The following is a 17,800-nucleotide window of genomic DNA, read 5'->3' on the forward strand; positions in this document are numbered from 1 at the left end:
TTTAAGTCTTCAAGTATATTTTTAAAAGTGGCAAGAATACAAACACAATGACAAGCACAAAGCATAGGAAAGATATTAAATAAACACTTTCTATTAGTGGTAGCAAATAGACAACAAAAGGTGCTAATGTTTAATGAGCTTCTCTCATAATTTTTTTTCATTTTTATTCTCTGACTTTTTTAAAAAACTTATAGTCAGATAGTTTAAAGTTTGTCAGTCAAAAGGCATCTAAGTAACTGTGTTGCTCTCTAAGGTTCTAAAAACCAAGTGTGTTCCTTAAATCAATATTAATGATAAAAGTTGATACAAAGGATGTAAATGCATTAAATAGAAAAGTATTTCTAAATACAGATCTCATACTTCTGTTGGCATGAAATCTAAAAATCATTTGTTGTTTTTTCAGTTGCTAAGTTGTATCTGACTCTTTGCGACCCCACGAACTGCAGCATGCCAGGCTTCTCTCTCCTTCACTATCTCCTGGAGTTTGCTCAAACTCATGTCCATTGAATCGATGATTCCATACAGCCATCTCATTCTCTGTCATCCCCTTCTCTTCCTGCCTTAAGTCTTTCCAAGCATAAGGGTCTCTTCCAATGAGTCAGCTCTTCTCATCAGGTGGCCAAAGTATTGGAGCTTCAGCATCAATCCTTGTAGTAAATATTCAGAATTGATTTCCTTTAGGATTGACTGGTTTGAGCTTCTTGCTGTTCAAGGGACTCTCAAGAGTCATCTCCAGCACCACAGTTAGAAAGCATCATTTATTTGGTGCTCATTCTTCTTTATAGTCTAACTCTCACATCTATACATGACTACTGGAAAAACCATAGCTTTGACTATATGAACCTTTGTTGGTAGTGATGTCTCTGCTTTTTAATACACTGTGTAGGGTTTGTGATAGCTTTTCTTCCAAGGAGCAAGCACGTTTTAATTTCATGGCTGCAGTCACTGTCCACAGTGATTTTGGTGCCCAAGAAAAGAAAATCTGTCACTGCTTCTATTTTTTCCCCTTCTATTTGCCATGAAGTGATAGGACTGGATGCCATGATCTTAGTTTTTTTAATGTTCAGTTTTAAGCCAGCTCTTTCACCCTTCTCAAGAGTTTCTTTATTTCCTCTTCACTTTCTGCCATTGGAGTGGTATCATCTGCATAGCTGAGGTTGTTGATATCTCTCCTGGCATTCTTGATTCCAGTTTGTGACTCATGCAGCCCAGCATTTTGCATGATGTAGTCTGCAAAGAAGTTAAATAAGCAGAGTGACAATGTACAGCCTTGACATACTCCTTTCCCAATTTGAACCAATTATCGCCTCCAACTGCAAATTCTAATACTTGTTTGCCTTAGTACTAGGCTATACAAAGATCATTTGTGCCTGAGACCAAAAGATGACCTTATCTTTAAATAGATAAGTAAGTAGATAAAATTTTATTCCAAGAAATACCAGAGAACTTCTCACACATCTTTAGTGGTCTAAAATGCTTTCCTAATAATGAAAATGAGGTTTTGCTAGCAGCAGTAACATCGAAGAGTAAGAGTTCTGAAAAATATGGTGTACTACCTGAGGTCTAATTTAATATCAAAGTTATACCCAAATTATTAAAATTAGGCATTTTAAACTCAAATCTAAGTAATTTTTATTGATATAAAGAAAATCAATGACTTCTAAGTGTGTGAATTTTAACTCACTTAAATTGCATTTAATATAAGATAAAATAAGACTTCCAGCAATTTTTGCTTTATGTCCTCAGATATGTTCATATGATGGACCATATCAGAATAAGGGTCTCCCAAATGGCTCAGTGGTAAAGAATCTGCCTGCCAAGCAAGAGAGGCAGGTTAAATCCCTGAGTTGGAATATCCCTTGGAGAAGTGAATGGCAACTAACTTCAGTATTCTTGCCTGGGACACCCCATGGACAGAGGAGCCTGGCGTAGTACAGTACATGGTGTTGCAAAGAGTCTAAACAACTCAGTTGTTGTTTGCAGCTAAACAGCAACATATCAGAATAAACATATGAACAAACTCCTAAAAAAATTCCCTGTTTTAGCCAACAGAGTAAGAGTATTCACACTTAAACTAATACAGATGTGGAGGATTAGAGAGAATGTCTAATCAGTATAAATGTTATTTCCTTGGAAAGCTAGTTGGAGATAAAATGTGACACACAAGATGAATAAAACAGGGGCATAGATTAATCATGAGAAGATATAATTTCCTTAGATTTCATTTAACTTTGGATTAGTAATTAAATTTACCAAGCATTCTAAAATTTGTAAGAAAGGTATCAGTTCAGCTCATTTCAGTCGCTCAGGGTGTCCGACTCTTTGCCACCCCATGAACTCAGCACGCTAGGCCTCCCCATCCATCACAAACTCCCAGAATTCACTCAAACTCAGGTCCATCGAGTTGATGATGCCATCCAGCCATCTCATCCTCTGTCGTCCCCTTCACCTCCTGCCCCCAATCCCTCCCAGCATCAGAGTCTTTTCCAGTGAGTCAACTCTTCACATGAGGTGGCCATAGTAATGGAGTTTCAGCTTTAGCCTCATTCCTTCCAAGGAAATCCCAGGGCTTATCTCCTTCAGAATGGACTGGTTGGATCTCCTTGCAGTCCAAGGGACTCTCAAGAGTCTTCTCCAACACCACAGTTCAAAAGCATCAATTCTTTGGCCCTCAGCTTTTTTCACAGTCCAACTCTCACATCCATACATGACTACTGGAAAAACCATAGCCTTGCCTAGAGGGACCTTTGTTGGAAAAGTAATGTCTCTGCTTTTGAATAGGCTATCTATGTTGGTCATAACTTTCCTTCCAAGGAGTAAGCGTCTTTTAATTTCATGGCTGCAGTCACCATCTGCAGTGATTTTGGAGCCCAAAAAAATAAAGTCCGATACTGTTTCCACTGTTTCCCCATCTATTTCCCATGAAGTGATGGGACCAGATGCCATGATCTTAGTTTTCTGAATGTTGAGCTTTAAGCCAACTTTTTCACTCTCCTCTTACACTTTCATCAAGAGGCTTTTTAATTCCTCTTCACTTTCTGCCATAAAGGTGGTGTCATCTGCATATCTGAGGTTATTGATACTTCTCCTGGCAATCTTGATTTCAGTTTGTGCTTCATCCAGTCCAGCATTTCTCATGATGTAATCTGGATATAAGTTAAATAAGCAAGGTGACAATATACAGCCTTGACGTACTCCTTTTCCTATTTGGGCCCAGTCTGTTGTTTCATGTCCAGTTCTAACTGTTGCTTCCTGACCTGCATATAGGTTTCTCAAGAGAGAGATCAAGTGGTCTCGTATTCTCATCTCTCCGAATTTTCCACAGTTTATTGTGATCCACACAGTCAAAGGCTTTGGCATAGTCAATAAAGCAGAAATAGATGCTTTTCTGGAACTCTCTTGCTTTTTCCATGATCCAGCGGATGTTGGCAATTTGATCTCTGCTGACAGGGAGGCCTGGAGTGCTGCAATTCATGGGGTCGTAAAGAGTCGGACACGACTGAGCAACTGATCTGATCTGATCCTCTGCCTTTTCTAAAACCAGCTTGAACATCTGGAAGTTCACGGTTCATGTATTGCTGAAGATGGGAATAAATACAATATTGGGAATGCTATTCAATGCCTGTGAAAACTCTTAAATTTGAATTTTAACTTTCAAGCTCATTGTATGAAAACATAAGGAAAGATTTGCAAAAGATTTTTTAAACAAATATGCCAATAATGATTGATTCCATTGCCATGATGTGACTAATAAACAGAAGAATGTCTCTTGTCATGTAAACCTCAAGTATTTTGTTGAGTTACTTGAACCTTTTCAGTGGAAGAAAAAATATTTCATTTTACCACTTTTTTTTTCCCAGAAATAAGTCGGTAGATTCTTACTTTTCATTTTTTCTTGTGGTATAGAAAGAGCAGAAAATTAAAACTATAAGACTGTAACATTGTTTATTCAGTCATGTCCCTTCCTTCTCTGTATTATATATATCTGTATATAGCACTGTTTCCTAGGTCAGAGTGTCTGTATTTTGTATTTTTATCTTTGATTTCTAGTATAGCAATAGGTTTCCCTAGCATTTCCTGGCAGGTTCTACCCTGTAATTTTTCTTCCTAATGAGAGAAATGAAATCAATCATTTTTTTATCTGCCAAAGTATCAATCTGTCAAAATTAACCATTTACACTATTTTGAGTAGCGTAAGTCCATCCTTAAGCCATTTTATTTTATATGTCCAACATCACACACAGATGCATGGACTATTGTGATTTCTGTTTGATTTCTTGTATTTTGTGGTTTTCCTGAGACCCTAGCCTCATACATTTCCTTTATATTATAGCATATGAATTGTTTTCCAACTGAAGAAAATAGTATTACTTAGCTATTTTCATGATTTTGCCATGCCTAATATGTATAAAATTTATATAACTACCTATTATAGTCAGAACATTAACAAAAACGTCCTTGAATTGTTTTTATTAATTACTTCATATGACAGCCAAAAAAAAATCTCCCAGAATTTCTTGTGGTTTGATTTATGCCTTGCTTGTTACCTTTTGTTAGTTCTGTCTTGCTCCTGTCATCCTTTTTGACCCAATGGCAATTAAAATCTATTCTCTGCTCTTTCTGCTGGTTTTACATTTTAAAGCAGGGTCAGAAACCTTTTTTTATAAAGGGTCATATAATAAATATTTCAAACTCTGTAGACAATGTGGTCTCTGTCACAGTTACTCAGCTCTGCCTCTGTAGCATGCATGCTGCTATAGACATGATGAAATAAATGAGTGTGGCTACGATTCAAGCAAACAAAATAACACAAAAAAACAGAGAGCCTGATTTTGGACTACGGTCTATAGTATACTGTTTTAAAGCATTGAAATGGAAAGCAACGAAATTCTGTAAAGCAATTATCCTTCAATTAAAAAATAAATAAATTTTAAAAAAGATTTTAAATTTTCTGTGTCATTTTTGAGATGTGGTCAGCTATAAGTAAGGAACTGTCCACACCTTCTCTCAAAAAGAGATCTTTAATCTCTCAAAATTTTTAAATTAATAGAATGTTTTTCTTCATTTAAGATAAAGGCCAGAAGATAATGGTCAGTACTGCTACACAAGCTCAAAATGTCATTCTGTATTCAAATCTCTTGATCTGGTTTGTAGACCATTGGCATTTGACCCTTGGAATCACAAGATGGGTCCTCTAGCTCTAGGCATCCTTTCTATGTAGGAAGAAGGTGGAAAGGCCAAGGAAATAGGACAAAATGCTTGTCTAGCTGAATTTTCCTTCTTTATAAAGTGCATATCAGAATCTGTAGCTAACGATTTCTGCTTATGTCTTGTAGGCAAGAACTGAATCATATAGCATCTGTAATAACCAAAAAAAGAAACAAAAATAAAAGATAGAAGTTAGTTTACTTATTTTTGTTAAAATAATATTTTGAATCTTTATTTCTTATAGAAAAAAAAATAGATATGCAGCTAGCAGTGAGTGTCACTCTTCTTCCAAAAAGGTAACTCACTTTTCAAAGTCAAATAGCTTAGTTTGTGTGTGTGTGTGTGTTTGTATTTCTCTCATATTCCCACTGTTTCTAATCAGACCTAAGCTTTAAAACCACTTTTTCTTAAAGTAGCCTCATTTTCACCTTCTGAGTATATGTGGTACTTAGAGACAACATTTTTTAATGTTACCTAGATGAAAATCCCTCTCATTTGTAAGAGGAGATGTCTCCTTTACTCTTAATCTACATAACTGATAAAATAATCTACCTACTATTTATGGTGAGGCTTGCCTGGTGGCTCAGTTAGTAAAGAATCCACATGCCAATACAGAAGAAGAAACGCCAGTTCAACCCCTGGGCCAGGATCGATCCCCTGGAGGAGGGCATGGAAACCTACTCCAGTATTCTTGCCTGGAGAATCCCATGGACAGAGGAGTCAGACGGGTTACAGTCCATGGCGTTGCAAGAGTCTCACACGACTAAGACTCTAAACCACCACCACCATTTATGGTTCACCTTCTGTGCCACTGAAATCTGCAAACATTCAGGCAAGATAGAGCAATCCAGAGCCTATTGATGTCATATATGGGACAAGGAGAATATAGCAGAATTTATAGTTTCCCTCTAAAGCCTGAATATGACTCAAATCTAATGAAGAGAAATAGAATTTGAGGTAGCCAATTAAATATGTGTATTCATTTAAGTACTATCTATCTGAAAGTCCCCAAACTTTAAAATTTTGGATTTTAGCCCTGCTGGAAGTTATTTGGGAAAGAAGTCAACTTAATTTTACTGTGTACTACTGGATAAAAAAATCAGATAAAGTTGAAATGAGGACCAATTAAACAGACTAGGCAGCACTAGCCAACCCACAGCTAGTCAATATTTAACACCTCAGATGGCTTCTTGTTGCCTATTTTAAATCTTTTTACATATTTTTAAAAATATATTTTATTAATTTTTAGTAGGTGCTTCATCCACTTCTCAATGCAAATGGTACAATATTACTTGCACTGAAAACAAGCTACTCACTCCTCTCTCCTATTATTTAGTTCTCCTTAATGGAAACAAAACATGTCACTATGCCAACAGTGTTTTTTTTTCCCCCTACATTATCAGTAATATCTTATGCAGATTCAAGAAAATACAAAGACATGCATGTATATGTATAATTTTTCCATCTTTGTGTCTAAAAATTTTGGCTTACTAAGAAAATCTTCTGCACTGTGGGTTTTTTGTTTATTATTTCATTTTATTTTGTTTTTTTACTTAAAAACATACTCACAGTTTGGTTCTTTATTAATTCATGAAGACTTTCCTTACTTTTGGGCTTCTCAGGTTGCGCCAGTGGTAAAGAATCCACTTGCCAATGCAGGAGACATAAGACACGCGAGTTCTGCCCCTGGGTCAGGAAGATCCCATGACGGAATGGCAATGCACTCCAGTATTCTTGTCTGGAGAATCCCATGGACAGAGGAGCCTGGTGGGCTGCAGTCCACAGAGTTGCAAAGAGTTGGACACTACTGAAGCGACTTAGCATGCATGTTCCTTACTTTGACATAGCACATTATGTGGTTTACATGATTTATTAAACTAGTCTCATGGATTATTACTATAATTAGAGTATTTCTAAACTTTGTAGTAACCACAAACATATTTATTAATATATAATGCCGCACAAAAATAAATGTATTTTTAAGATAAATTTCTAGAAATGGAATTGCCAGGTGAGAGAATATTTTATTTGCGAGTTTAACAGATCCTACATATTTGTTGTTGTTTTTATCATTGAGACTGTACCAGTTTGTTCTCTTAACTACAATAGCTATATTTATTTCTCATGTTCAGGGGTGGAAGCTCAGAGGCCTCCTCCACATGGTTAGACCATGGTGAGGGGTGGTAGCAACTGGCAGAAAGGACTCTAGTCCTTCTAAACTTAGATGAGGCAGAAACCTGCATGAGTTGTACATTTGCAGTTTTAGCCACTGAAAAGAGTCAGTTTATTCAAAAAGTCCAGAAACTCATTCAATATCCACATGGAAGAGGGCTTGCAGCTGGAATTTTTATGAGCCCTGATTTTTAATAGACATTAACTCTTTTAATAGACATTAACTCATTTAATAGACAGAATAAACTAACTAACAAGTAGTAAGCTAACAAGTAGAGATAGATGAATGCCGTGTTCTCACAACTAAGATTCTCAGTTCTCTGAGGGCTAGAACAAGTAAAGTAATAGAGACGGTTAGAGAAAAAAAGTGTACTTTTCAATATTCATTAAAATAGGGAGAGCAGATAAAAAAAAAAAAAAGAAAAAACCTCTTTCCTTCTAGACCAAATCTTTACACCAGAAAATGTGGTGTCAGCAGACTTGAAAACATTAATCTTATTGTACTTCTCCATCAGAGTTCTTGAATGATCAGCTATATTGTTAGTGAGCAGTTATATTTTGAAAAGAATATTTTGTTCTGAGTGGCAGGTCTTAATAGCGTGCTTAAAATTTTCAGTAAACCATGTTGTAAACAGATGTGCTGTCACCTAGGCTTTGCTCTTCTGTTTACAGTACAGAGCACAAACACAGCAGGCTGAGCATAATTTTCAGGGCCCTGGAGTTTGGAAATGTTAAAGGAGCATTCATTTCAACTTAAAATCTCAAGTTGCACTAGCCTCTAACAAGAGTCAGCATGTCCTTTGAAATTTTGAGGCCAAGCATTGACTTGTCCTCTCTAGTTAAATGATAGATGGCATCTTCTTCTAATAAAAGACTGTTTTGTCTACACTCCAAACCTCTGTTTAAAAGCGTGGCCACCTCCGTTGTGTATCTCAGCTAGATCTTCTGGATAACTTGCTGTAACTTTTATATTAGCACTTGCTACTTTACTTTGGAGCTTCCCAAATGACACTAGTGGTAAAGAAACCACCTGCCAATGCAGGAGACATAAGAGATGTGGGTTCAACCCCTGGGTTGGGAAGATCACAATGAATTCCAGTATTCTTGCCTGGAGAATCCCATGGATAGAGGAGCCTGGCAAGCTATAGTTCAAATGGTCACAAAGAGTCAGACACGACTTAAGTGACAGCACACACACTTCACTTTGCATTTTTATATTATAGGAAAGGCTTCTTTCCTTATACTTCATGAATCAACCTCTGCTAGCTTCATACTTTCCTTCTGAAGATTTCTCAGCCTTCTTAGAATTGAAGAATCAGGGCCCTGGTCTGGATTAGGCTTTGGCTTAATGAATGTTGTGGGCTCCTTGGTGGCTCAGACGGTAAAGAGTCTGCCTGCAATGCGGGAGACCCAGGTTCGATCCCAGGGTCAGGAAGATCCCCTGGAGAAGGAAATGGCAACCCACTCCAGTACTCTTGCCTGGAAAATTCCATGGACAGAGGAGCCTGGTGGGGTACAGCCCATGGGGTCTCAGAGAGTCAGACACGACTGAGCGACTTCCCTAAGGAATGTTGTGGCTGGTTTGATCTTCTATACAGACCACTAAAAGTTTCTCCATAGTAGCAAGTCTGCTGGCTTTCTTATCATTTGCATGTTCACTAGAGTAGCCCTTTTAATTTCCCTTAGAACTCCTTGCATTCACAACTTGACTGTTTGCAGCAAGAGGCCTAGCTTTCAGCCTATCGACTTTCACCATGCCTTCTCATTAAATAATCATTTCTAGCTTTTAATTTAAAGTCAGATACAAGCAAATCTTCCTTTCACTTGTACACTTAAGAGGCCATTATAGGTTATTTAGTGGCCAAATTTCAATACAGTTGTGTCTCATGAAATGGGTTGGCCCAAGGTGAGAGAGAGAGATGGGGGAACAGTCAGTCAGTGGAGAAGTCAACACACACAGCATTTACTAGTTAAGTTCACAGTCTAAAATGAGTGTGATTTCTGGTGCCCCAAAACAATGACAGAAGTAACATCAAAGATCACTGATCACAGATCATCACAAGAAACATAATAATAATGAAGAGTCTACTATGGAGAACAGTGTGGAGATTCCTTTAAAAACTGGAAATAGAATTGCCATACGACCCAGCAATCCCACTGCTGGGCATGCACACCAAAGAAACCAAAATTGAAAGAGATACGTGTACCCCAATGTTCATTGCAGCACTGTTTATAATAGCCAGGATATGGAAGCAACCTAGATGTTCATCAGCAAATGAATGGATAAGAAAGCTGTGGTACATACGCACAATGGAGTATTACTCGGCCATTAAAAAGAATACATTTGAATCAGTTCTAATGAGGTGGATGAAACTGAAGCCAATTATACAGAATGAAGTAAGCCAGAAAGGAAAACACCAATACAGTATACTAATGCATATATATATGGAATTTAGAAAGATGGTAAAGATAAGCCTGTATGCAAGACAGCAAAAGAGACACAGATGTATAGAACAGTCTTCTGGGCTATGTGGGAGAGGGCGAGGGAGGGATAGTTTGGGAGAATGGCATTGAAACATGTATATTATCATATATGAAACAAATTGCCAGTCCAGGTTTGATGCATGATACAGGATGCTCGGGGCTGGTGCACTGGGATGACCCAGAGGGATGGTATGGGGAGGGAGGTGGGAGGGGGTTTCAGGATTGGGAACACGTGTACACCCGTGGCGGATTCATGTTGATGTATGGCAAAACCAATACAATATTGTAAAGTAATTAGCCTTCAATTAAAATAAATAAATTTATATTAAAAAAATAAAATATTTTGAGAAATACCAAAATGTGACACAGAGCCACTAAATGAGCAAATGTGGGAAAATGGTACCAATAGATTTTCTTGATGGAAGGTTGCCACAAAACTTCAATTTGTTAAAAATAAAAACAGAATATCAGTGAAGATCAATAAAGCAAAAGACATTAAAATGAAGTATGCCTGTAGAGACACTGCTTGCCATTTGGGACAGGAATTAAGTGGAAGTGGCATGGGGAGCTTATTGAGATAATAGCAATATTCTCTATTCTAAGTATTAATTACACAAATATATATATATATATATATATATATATATATGTCAAAACTCATTTGCATAGTAACTGTGCTTTTAATCATATAAATTTATACTTCAGTGAGGTAGAGTGAGTGAGAGAGGCAAAGACAGACAGAGAGGGAGAGAGAGATCATTCTGCCTCTCATTGTAGTTTTATTGTTTTGTGAGTATGTATTATGTGGAGCTGTAGCAGTATATCACTACCATACAAGGAGTGAGCTAATGCTCTAAAGAGAGCTAGAAAAACTAAATACGTAAACAAATGAAAGGAACATGGACCTTGGTTGACATTATTTTGTTGCTTGTTGCTGCTGCTGCTGCTAAGTCGCTTCAGTCGTGTCCGACTCTGTGCGACCCCATAGATGGCAGCCCACCAGGCTCCCCCGTCCCTGGGATTCTCCAGGCAAGAATACTGGAGTGGGTTGCCATTTCCTTCTCCAATGCATGAAAGTGAAAAGTCAAAGTGGTCGCTCAGTCGTGTCCGACTCCCAGCGACCTCATGGACTGCAGCCCACCAGGCTCCTCCATCCATGGGATTTTCCAGGCAAGAGTACTGGAGTGGGGTGCCATTGCCTTCTCCGATTTTGTTGCTTAACCAATTTAAAGCTGAAGAATTCTGTAACTAATTATGTGAACTTCTTTCATTGTATGAGTCATTTTGAGTCAGTTTTCATCTCTTAGATCTGAAAGTATACTAAGTGATAGAAGTTTTAAAATATGATGGAATATATATGTATATGTTATAACCATATTTATCTACTGCTTACATAAACATAAAATGAACCACATAAAATGAAAATATTTCAGCTTTAATTTACGGACTTGAATTCAGTACTGCTTAACATTCAAGGACCATACTTCATTTTTTGCTTCTATACCAAAAATGCAACTATCAAACAATTTTCCTGATGCCTTTAACTAGTTATAAAGAATATGTGGGTAACTATCATCATGTACATTAATGTCTCTGAAGTATCTCTCTGGTGTAGGATACATAAGGAACTAGAAGTTCAAAGCTCTCCAAAATAAATGCTTTATATAGACAAAGAGCTCTGGCATGGTCTGAAAAGCTAGGGTGTTACAAAGAGGGTACCATCTGTTTTCTCTTTTTAGTTTCTAAATGAATTTGAAAAGATGTTTGATGACAAAATATGATCTTTGACAATAAGTAAATAAATAGGAAAACATAATGCTTCTAGACAAAATATGACAAAATATAAGTGAAATCTTTCTCTCTCAAAATACTGCCAAGAGCAAAGGTTTTATATCGGGGTACGGAGGTGTACGTTGGTGGTATTCCACTCAATAGGTGGGGAGACAATGGTAAGAGATAAAGTAAACAAATCTGATTTCCTGCAAATGCATAAAATATTTTATTTTATTTATTTTATTTTTTTTGCAATAGGATACATTTTTTTTTTCTTTACAATATTGTATTGGTTTGCCATACATCAACATGCATCTGCCATGGATGTACACGTGTTCCCCATCCTGAATCCCCCTCCCACCTCCTTCCCCATATCACCCCTCTGGGTCATCCCAGTGCACCAGCCCTGAGCATCCTGTATCATGCATCGAACCTGGACTGGAAATTCATTTCACATATGATAATATACATGTTTCAATGCCATTTTCCCAAACCATCCCTCCCTCGCCCTCTCTCACATAGTCCAGAAGACTGTTCTATACATCAGTGTCTCTTTTGCTGTCTCGCATACAGGATTATTGTTACCATCTTTCTAAATTCCATATATATGCATTAGTATACTGTATTGGTGTTTTTCTTTCTGGCTTACTTCATTCTGTATAATGGGCTCCAGTTTCATCCACCTCATTAGAACTGATTCAAATGTATTCTTTTTAATGGCTGAGTAATACTCCATTGTGTATATGTACCTCAGCTTTCTTATCCATTCATCTGCTGATGGACATCTAGGTTGCTTCCATGCCCTGGCTATTATAAATAGTGCTGCGATGAACATTGGGGTTCACGTGTCTCTTTCCCTTCTGGTTTCCTCAGTGTGTATGCCCAGCAGTGGGATTGCTGGATCATAAGGCAGTTCTATTTCCAGTTTTTTAAGGAATCTCCACACTGTTCTACATAGTGGCTGTACTAGTTTGCATTCCCACCAACAGTGTTAGAGGGTTCCCTTTTCTCCACATCCTCTCCAGCATTTATTGCTTGTAGACTTTTGGATCACAGCCATTCTGACTGGTGTGAAATGGTACCTCATAGTGGTTTTGATTTGCATTTCTCTGAAAATGAGTGATGTTGAGCATCTTTTCATGTGTTTGTTAGCCATCTGTATGTCTTCTTTGGAGAAATGTCTATTTAGGTCTTTGGCCCATTTTTTGATTGGGTCGTTTATTTTTCTGGAATTGAGCTGTAAGAGTTGCTTGTATATTTTTGAGATTAGTTGTTTGTCAGTTGCTTCATTTGCTATTATTTTCTCCCATTCTGAAGGCTGTCTTTTCACCCTCTTATAGTTTCTTTTGTTGTGCAGAAGCTTTTAATTTTATTTAGATCCCATTTGTTTATTTTTGCTTTTATTTACAATATTCTGGGAGGTGGGTCATAGAGGATCCTGCTGTAATGTATGTCGGAGAGTGTTTTGACTATGTTCTACTCTAAGAGTTTTATAGTTTCTGGTCTTATGTTTAGATCTTTAATCCATTTTGAGTTTATTTTTGTGTATGGTGTTATAGAGTGTTCTAGTTTCATTCTTTTACAAGTGGTTGACCAGATTTCCCAGCACCACTTGTTAAAGAGATTGTCTCTTCTCCATTGTATATTCTTGCCTCCTTCGTCAAAGATAAGGTGTCCATAGGTGCGTGGGTTTATATCTGGGCTTTCTATTTTAGAATACTAATGTTCTTAACCAATTCTAAATCTTAATGTAAGCAGAAATTCACATGCTATTTTACATTGTATTCCATCTACTTTGATTCACAATATTATAACTTTTTGATATAAACAAAAATGTTTATTTAAATGGGTTAAGTCAAGAGAAAGCAGATGATGCTGTGTGGATAACTGGCCCATTGTTGTTCCAAAGTTTATAAAGTGTTATTTGTATTTTCTACGAATATTGATACCCCTTATGACTTTACCTGTGTACCATAACAAGAATATGGTCATGTCCATAGTTATGTGCCGGGAACCAGCGTGAGGAACTCTGCCCGTGGCAAAGGTCATGAGGAAGGAGGCTCGACATATGCAAAAGTGGGATCGAGCCTCAGGAGTCCCCCTGGAAATTCTCGAGCATCTACCCCTAAAACCAGAGCCTGCCTACTTTACTACTTTGTGCTCTCATCTACACCTCCGACTTTACAGGGGGCTGTCCCCCACCACCTCTTTTGGAGAAGGAGTTAACTTAGAGCTCCAATTAATAATAATTCATGGGTGTGACAGGAGTGTTTTAACCTACAAACTCCTCTGAAGGTTCTCTAGCCTGCCTGACAGGCTTGTCCGGCCACATGTGATTGTTCACAGCCTCCCAACTGTGAGAGGCATGAGATGCTTTAAACCTTCTAAAAACAGGTTCTTTAGAGAAGTTAGAAAACTATTAGCATAGTATAGTAGGCTGATTGGAAATTGTATTGGTGAAGGTTTTTTCATTTGTTGAGCCAATGTTTGCTGCTAAGTCTCCACATCCCCTGCCCTTATACACATTAATGAATATATAGAAGAAATAAGTATTAACCTTTGATATTAATCACGTTGGACCTTAGGCTAAGTAAATTCTTTTTTTAATTAAAACCCACTACACCCTCACCCTATAGGAATGTAACTTTATCTGTTACCTTCGGAAGGTGGCGTCTGTTTTAAAAATAATCACCCCTGGAGAAATAAGTGTTCTGGTTGACTGACCGCTGTCACAAGGAGAGGGTCATAAATTGTCAGCAGGCCCCCTGGCCAGAAGATGATGTAACACCCCTAAGACCTCTGTATACATTTGTATGAAGCACCTGACTTTAATAAAAGTCAGGACTGCTGACCCCACGTGACTTTTGTATAACATCTCAGTGTATAAAAACAGACCCTGGAAAAATAAAAAATGGGATCAGTTCCTCGAAAGACTGGTCTCCCCATGTCGTTCTTTATCTCACCTTCTGGCTGAATCCCCATCTGGAACGTGGAGGCTCATCAAACCTACTAATTATGCCTGGGCTCCTAAGATCTGACCAGGGAGGCCTTAGTGTCTCCTCTTCTTCGGGAGAACGGGAGGATGCTGCGGCCTACGTAGGTGAAGTAAATTCCTTATTTTGGAATTTTATTAGCTTTCCACGTAAACCAAGTTATTCAGCCTCTTTTCTCTACTAAATTTTCTCACTGAGCTATCCTTATTTTATTACTCTTTATGTATCTAATTAATATTTAATTAAAGCCAGTGTACTAGCCAACGCCATCTCTCCTTCGAATTTCCCTGGATCCACTGGGGCTGGAACCCGGCAGTTATGGCCTATAGTTATACCCCATAGTTATGGGACTTCCAAGGTGATGCTAGTGATAAAGAACCTACCTGCCAATCCAGGAGACATAAGGGACATCGGTTCGATCCCTAGGTTGGGGAATATCCCCTGGAGGAAGGCATGGCAACCCACTCCAGTATTCTTGCCTCTAGAATCCCATGGACAGAGGAGCCTGGAGGGCTACAGTCCATGGGGTTGCAAAGAGTTGGACAAGACTAAAGCAACTTAACACACACACCCATGGTTATGGGCAAAACTTCAGCCATTGTTTTTACATGGTACAATTTCATGCATACCAGCAGTGACAGGCATGCTCTCTTCTTATGGATGTCACACTGGATGTCCCTACTTACCATCAATGAAAAGTACAACCCCACTTCCCAACAAGACCAATTACCCTCCATAACCTGCTTTACTCTTTTATTTTCTTCTTTCACCTTTTAACATTCTACATAATCTACATCCTTTAATGTTTATTAATGATAGTGTATTTCCCATACTGTCATTCAAGCTCTACAAAGGCAGGGTTTTGTCTGTTTTGTTTCCTGAATTATCCCAAATACCTTGAACAGTACCTGACACATATTGCTCTATAATAAATATTCATCCAATGTTGAATAACTGTGGTAAATTCTGAAAGAGATGGGAATACCAGACCACCTGACCTGCCTCTTGAGAAATCTGTATGCAGGTCAGGAAGCAACAGTTACAACTGGACATGGAACAACAGACTGGTTCCAAATAGGGAAAGGAGTACATCAAGGCTGTATGTTGTCACCCTACTTATTTAACTTATATGCAGAGTACATCATGAGAAACTCTGGGATGGAAGAAGCACAAGCTGGAATCAAGATTGCTGGGAGAAATATCAATAACCTCAGATATGCAGATGACACCACCCTAATGGCAGAAAGTGAAGAGGAACTAAAAAGCCTCTTGATGAAAGTGAAAGAGGAGAGTGAACAAGCTGGCTTAAATCTCAACATTCAGAAAACTAAGATCATGGCATCTGGTCCCATCACTTCACAGCAAATAGATGGGGAAACAGTGAAACAGTGGCTGACTTTATTTTTCTGGGCTCCAAAATCACTGTAGATGGTGATTGCAGCCATGAAATTAAAAGATGCTTACTCCTTGGAAGGAAAGTTATGACCAACCTAGATAGCATATTAAAAACACCAATACAGTATACTAATGCATATATATGGAATTTAGAAAGATGGTAACAATAACCCTGTGTACGAGACAGCAAAAGAGACACTGATGTATAGAACAGTCTTATGGACTCTGTGAGAGAGGGAGAGGGTGGGAAGATTTGGGAGAATGGCATTGAAACATGTAAAATATCATGTATGAAACGAGTTGCCAGTCCAGGTTCGATGCACGATACTGGATGCTTGGGGCTGGTGCACTGGGACGACCCAGAGGGATGGAATGGGGAGGGAGGAGGGAGGGGGGTTCGGGATGGGGAACACATGTATACCTGTGGCGGATTCATTTTGATATTTGGCAAAACTAATACAGTTATGTGAAGTTTAAAAATAAAATAAAATTAAAAAAAAAAAAAGCAGAGACATTACTTTGCCAATAAAAGTACTCCATGGGGTCGCAAAGAGTCAAACACGACTGAGCAACCGAACTGCACTTAATGTTGAATAAATGAAAAACTGTATTGTTAAGCAGATATATCACTAAAATATATTTTTCTATGTGTGTAAATGACATTATATCCAGATGGAAATTACTAATGGTGAATCTATATTAATATAGATATTAAGTAGTAAAATATTGTATTCAGAATACTATGCCATGAAATGCTACAGATCCTGGTTTGCATGTTTATATGTACATGTAGAGATGTATCTAAGAAACGTGAGTGTTTATTATGAGGTAAGTCAGCTCCACAGAGACAAGGAAGGCACCTGTAGCTGAAGAGATGAGGTCAAGATTTTAATATCGGCCCCAGGATAGATGACTATCTCTATGACTTAAACATAACCCTTCACCAGTGTGGGCCTCCTTACATGCAGCAAGTGCCCAGCATCAGTTGTGTTCGTTGTGTGGATGACTTAATAAATGAATGCTTCTTCTTCCAAAAATGAATACCATAAGTATGGATGATACTGATGTCCTTTTTAGATTTGAAGATTAAGCTTTTCCAAAAACTTTTTTTTCTTCTGTTATGTAAGCATCTTGTGTTCATGTAATGTTATGAAAGATGATAACATTGAAGACAGTATGTGATTACATTCTCATTGTAAACTAGAGTAAGCTAGTTCTAAGTAAATTAGTTTTAGGTTTTGTTCAAATTTGGCCCATTCAGAAAGGCAGGGCTCTGTAAAGAGTAGGATACAGCTTTGGAATTAGGTAGATCTTGGTTAAAAATCCAGTTAGAACTGGACATGGAACAACAGACTGGTTCCAAATAGGAAAAGGAGTACGTCAAGGCTGTATATTGTCACCCTGCTTATTTAACTTACATGCAGAGTACATTATGAGAAATGCTGGGCTGGAAGAAGCACAAGCTGGAATCAAGATTGCCAGAAGATATATCAATAACCTCAGATATGCAGATGACAACACCCTTATGGCAGAAAATGAAGAGGAACTAAAATCCTCTTGATTAAAGTGAAAGAGGAGAGTGAAAAAGTTGGCTTAAAACTCAGCATTAAGAAAACCAAGATCATGGCATGTGGTCCTATCACTTCATGAGAAATAGATGGGGAAACAGTGGAAACAGTGTCAGACTTTATTCTGGGGGCTCCAAAATCACTGTGGATGGTGATTGTAGCCATGAAATTAAAAGACACTTATTCCTTGGAAGGAAAGTTATGACC

Source organism: Bubalus kerabau, chromosome 7, assembly GCF_029407905.1.
Source record: "Bubalus kerabau isolate K-KA32 ecotype Philippines breed swamp buffalo chromosome 7, PCC_UOA_SB_1v2, whole genome shotgun sequence".
Taxonomy (NCBI): domain Eukaryota; kingdom Metazoa; phylum Chordata; class Mammalia; order Artiodactyla; family Bovidae; genus Bubalus; species Bubalus kerabau.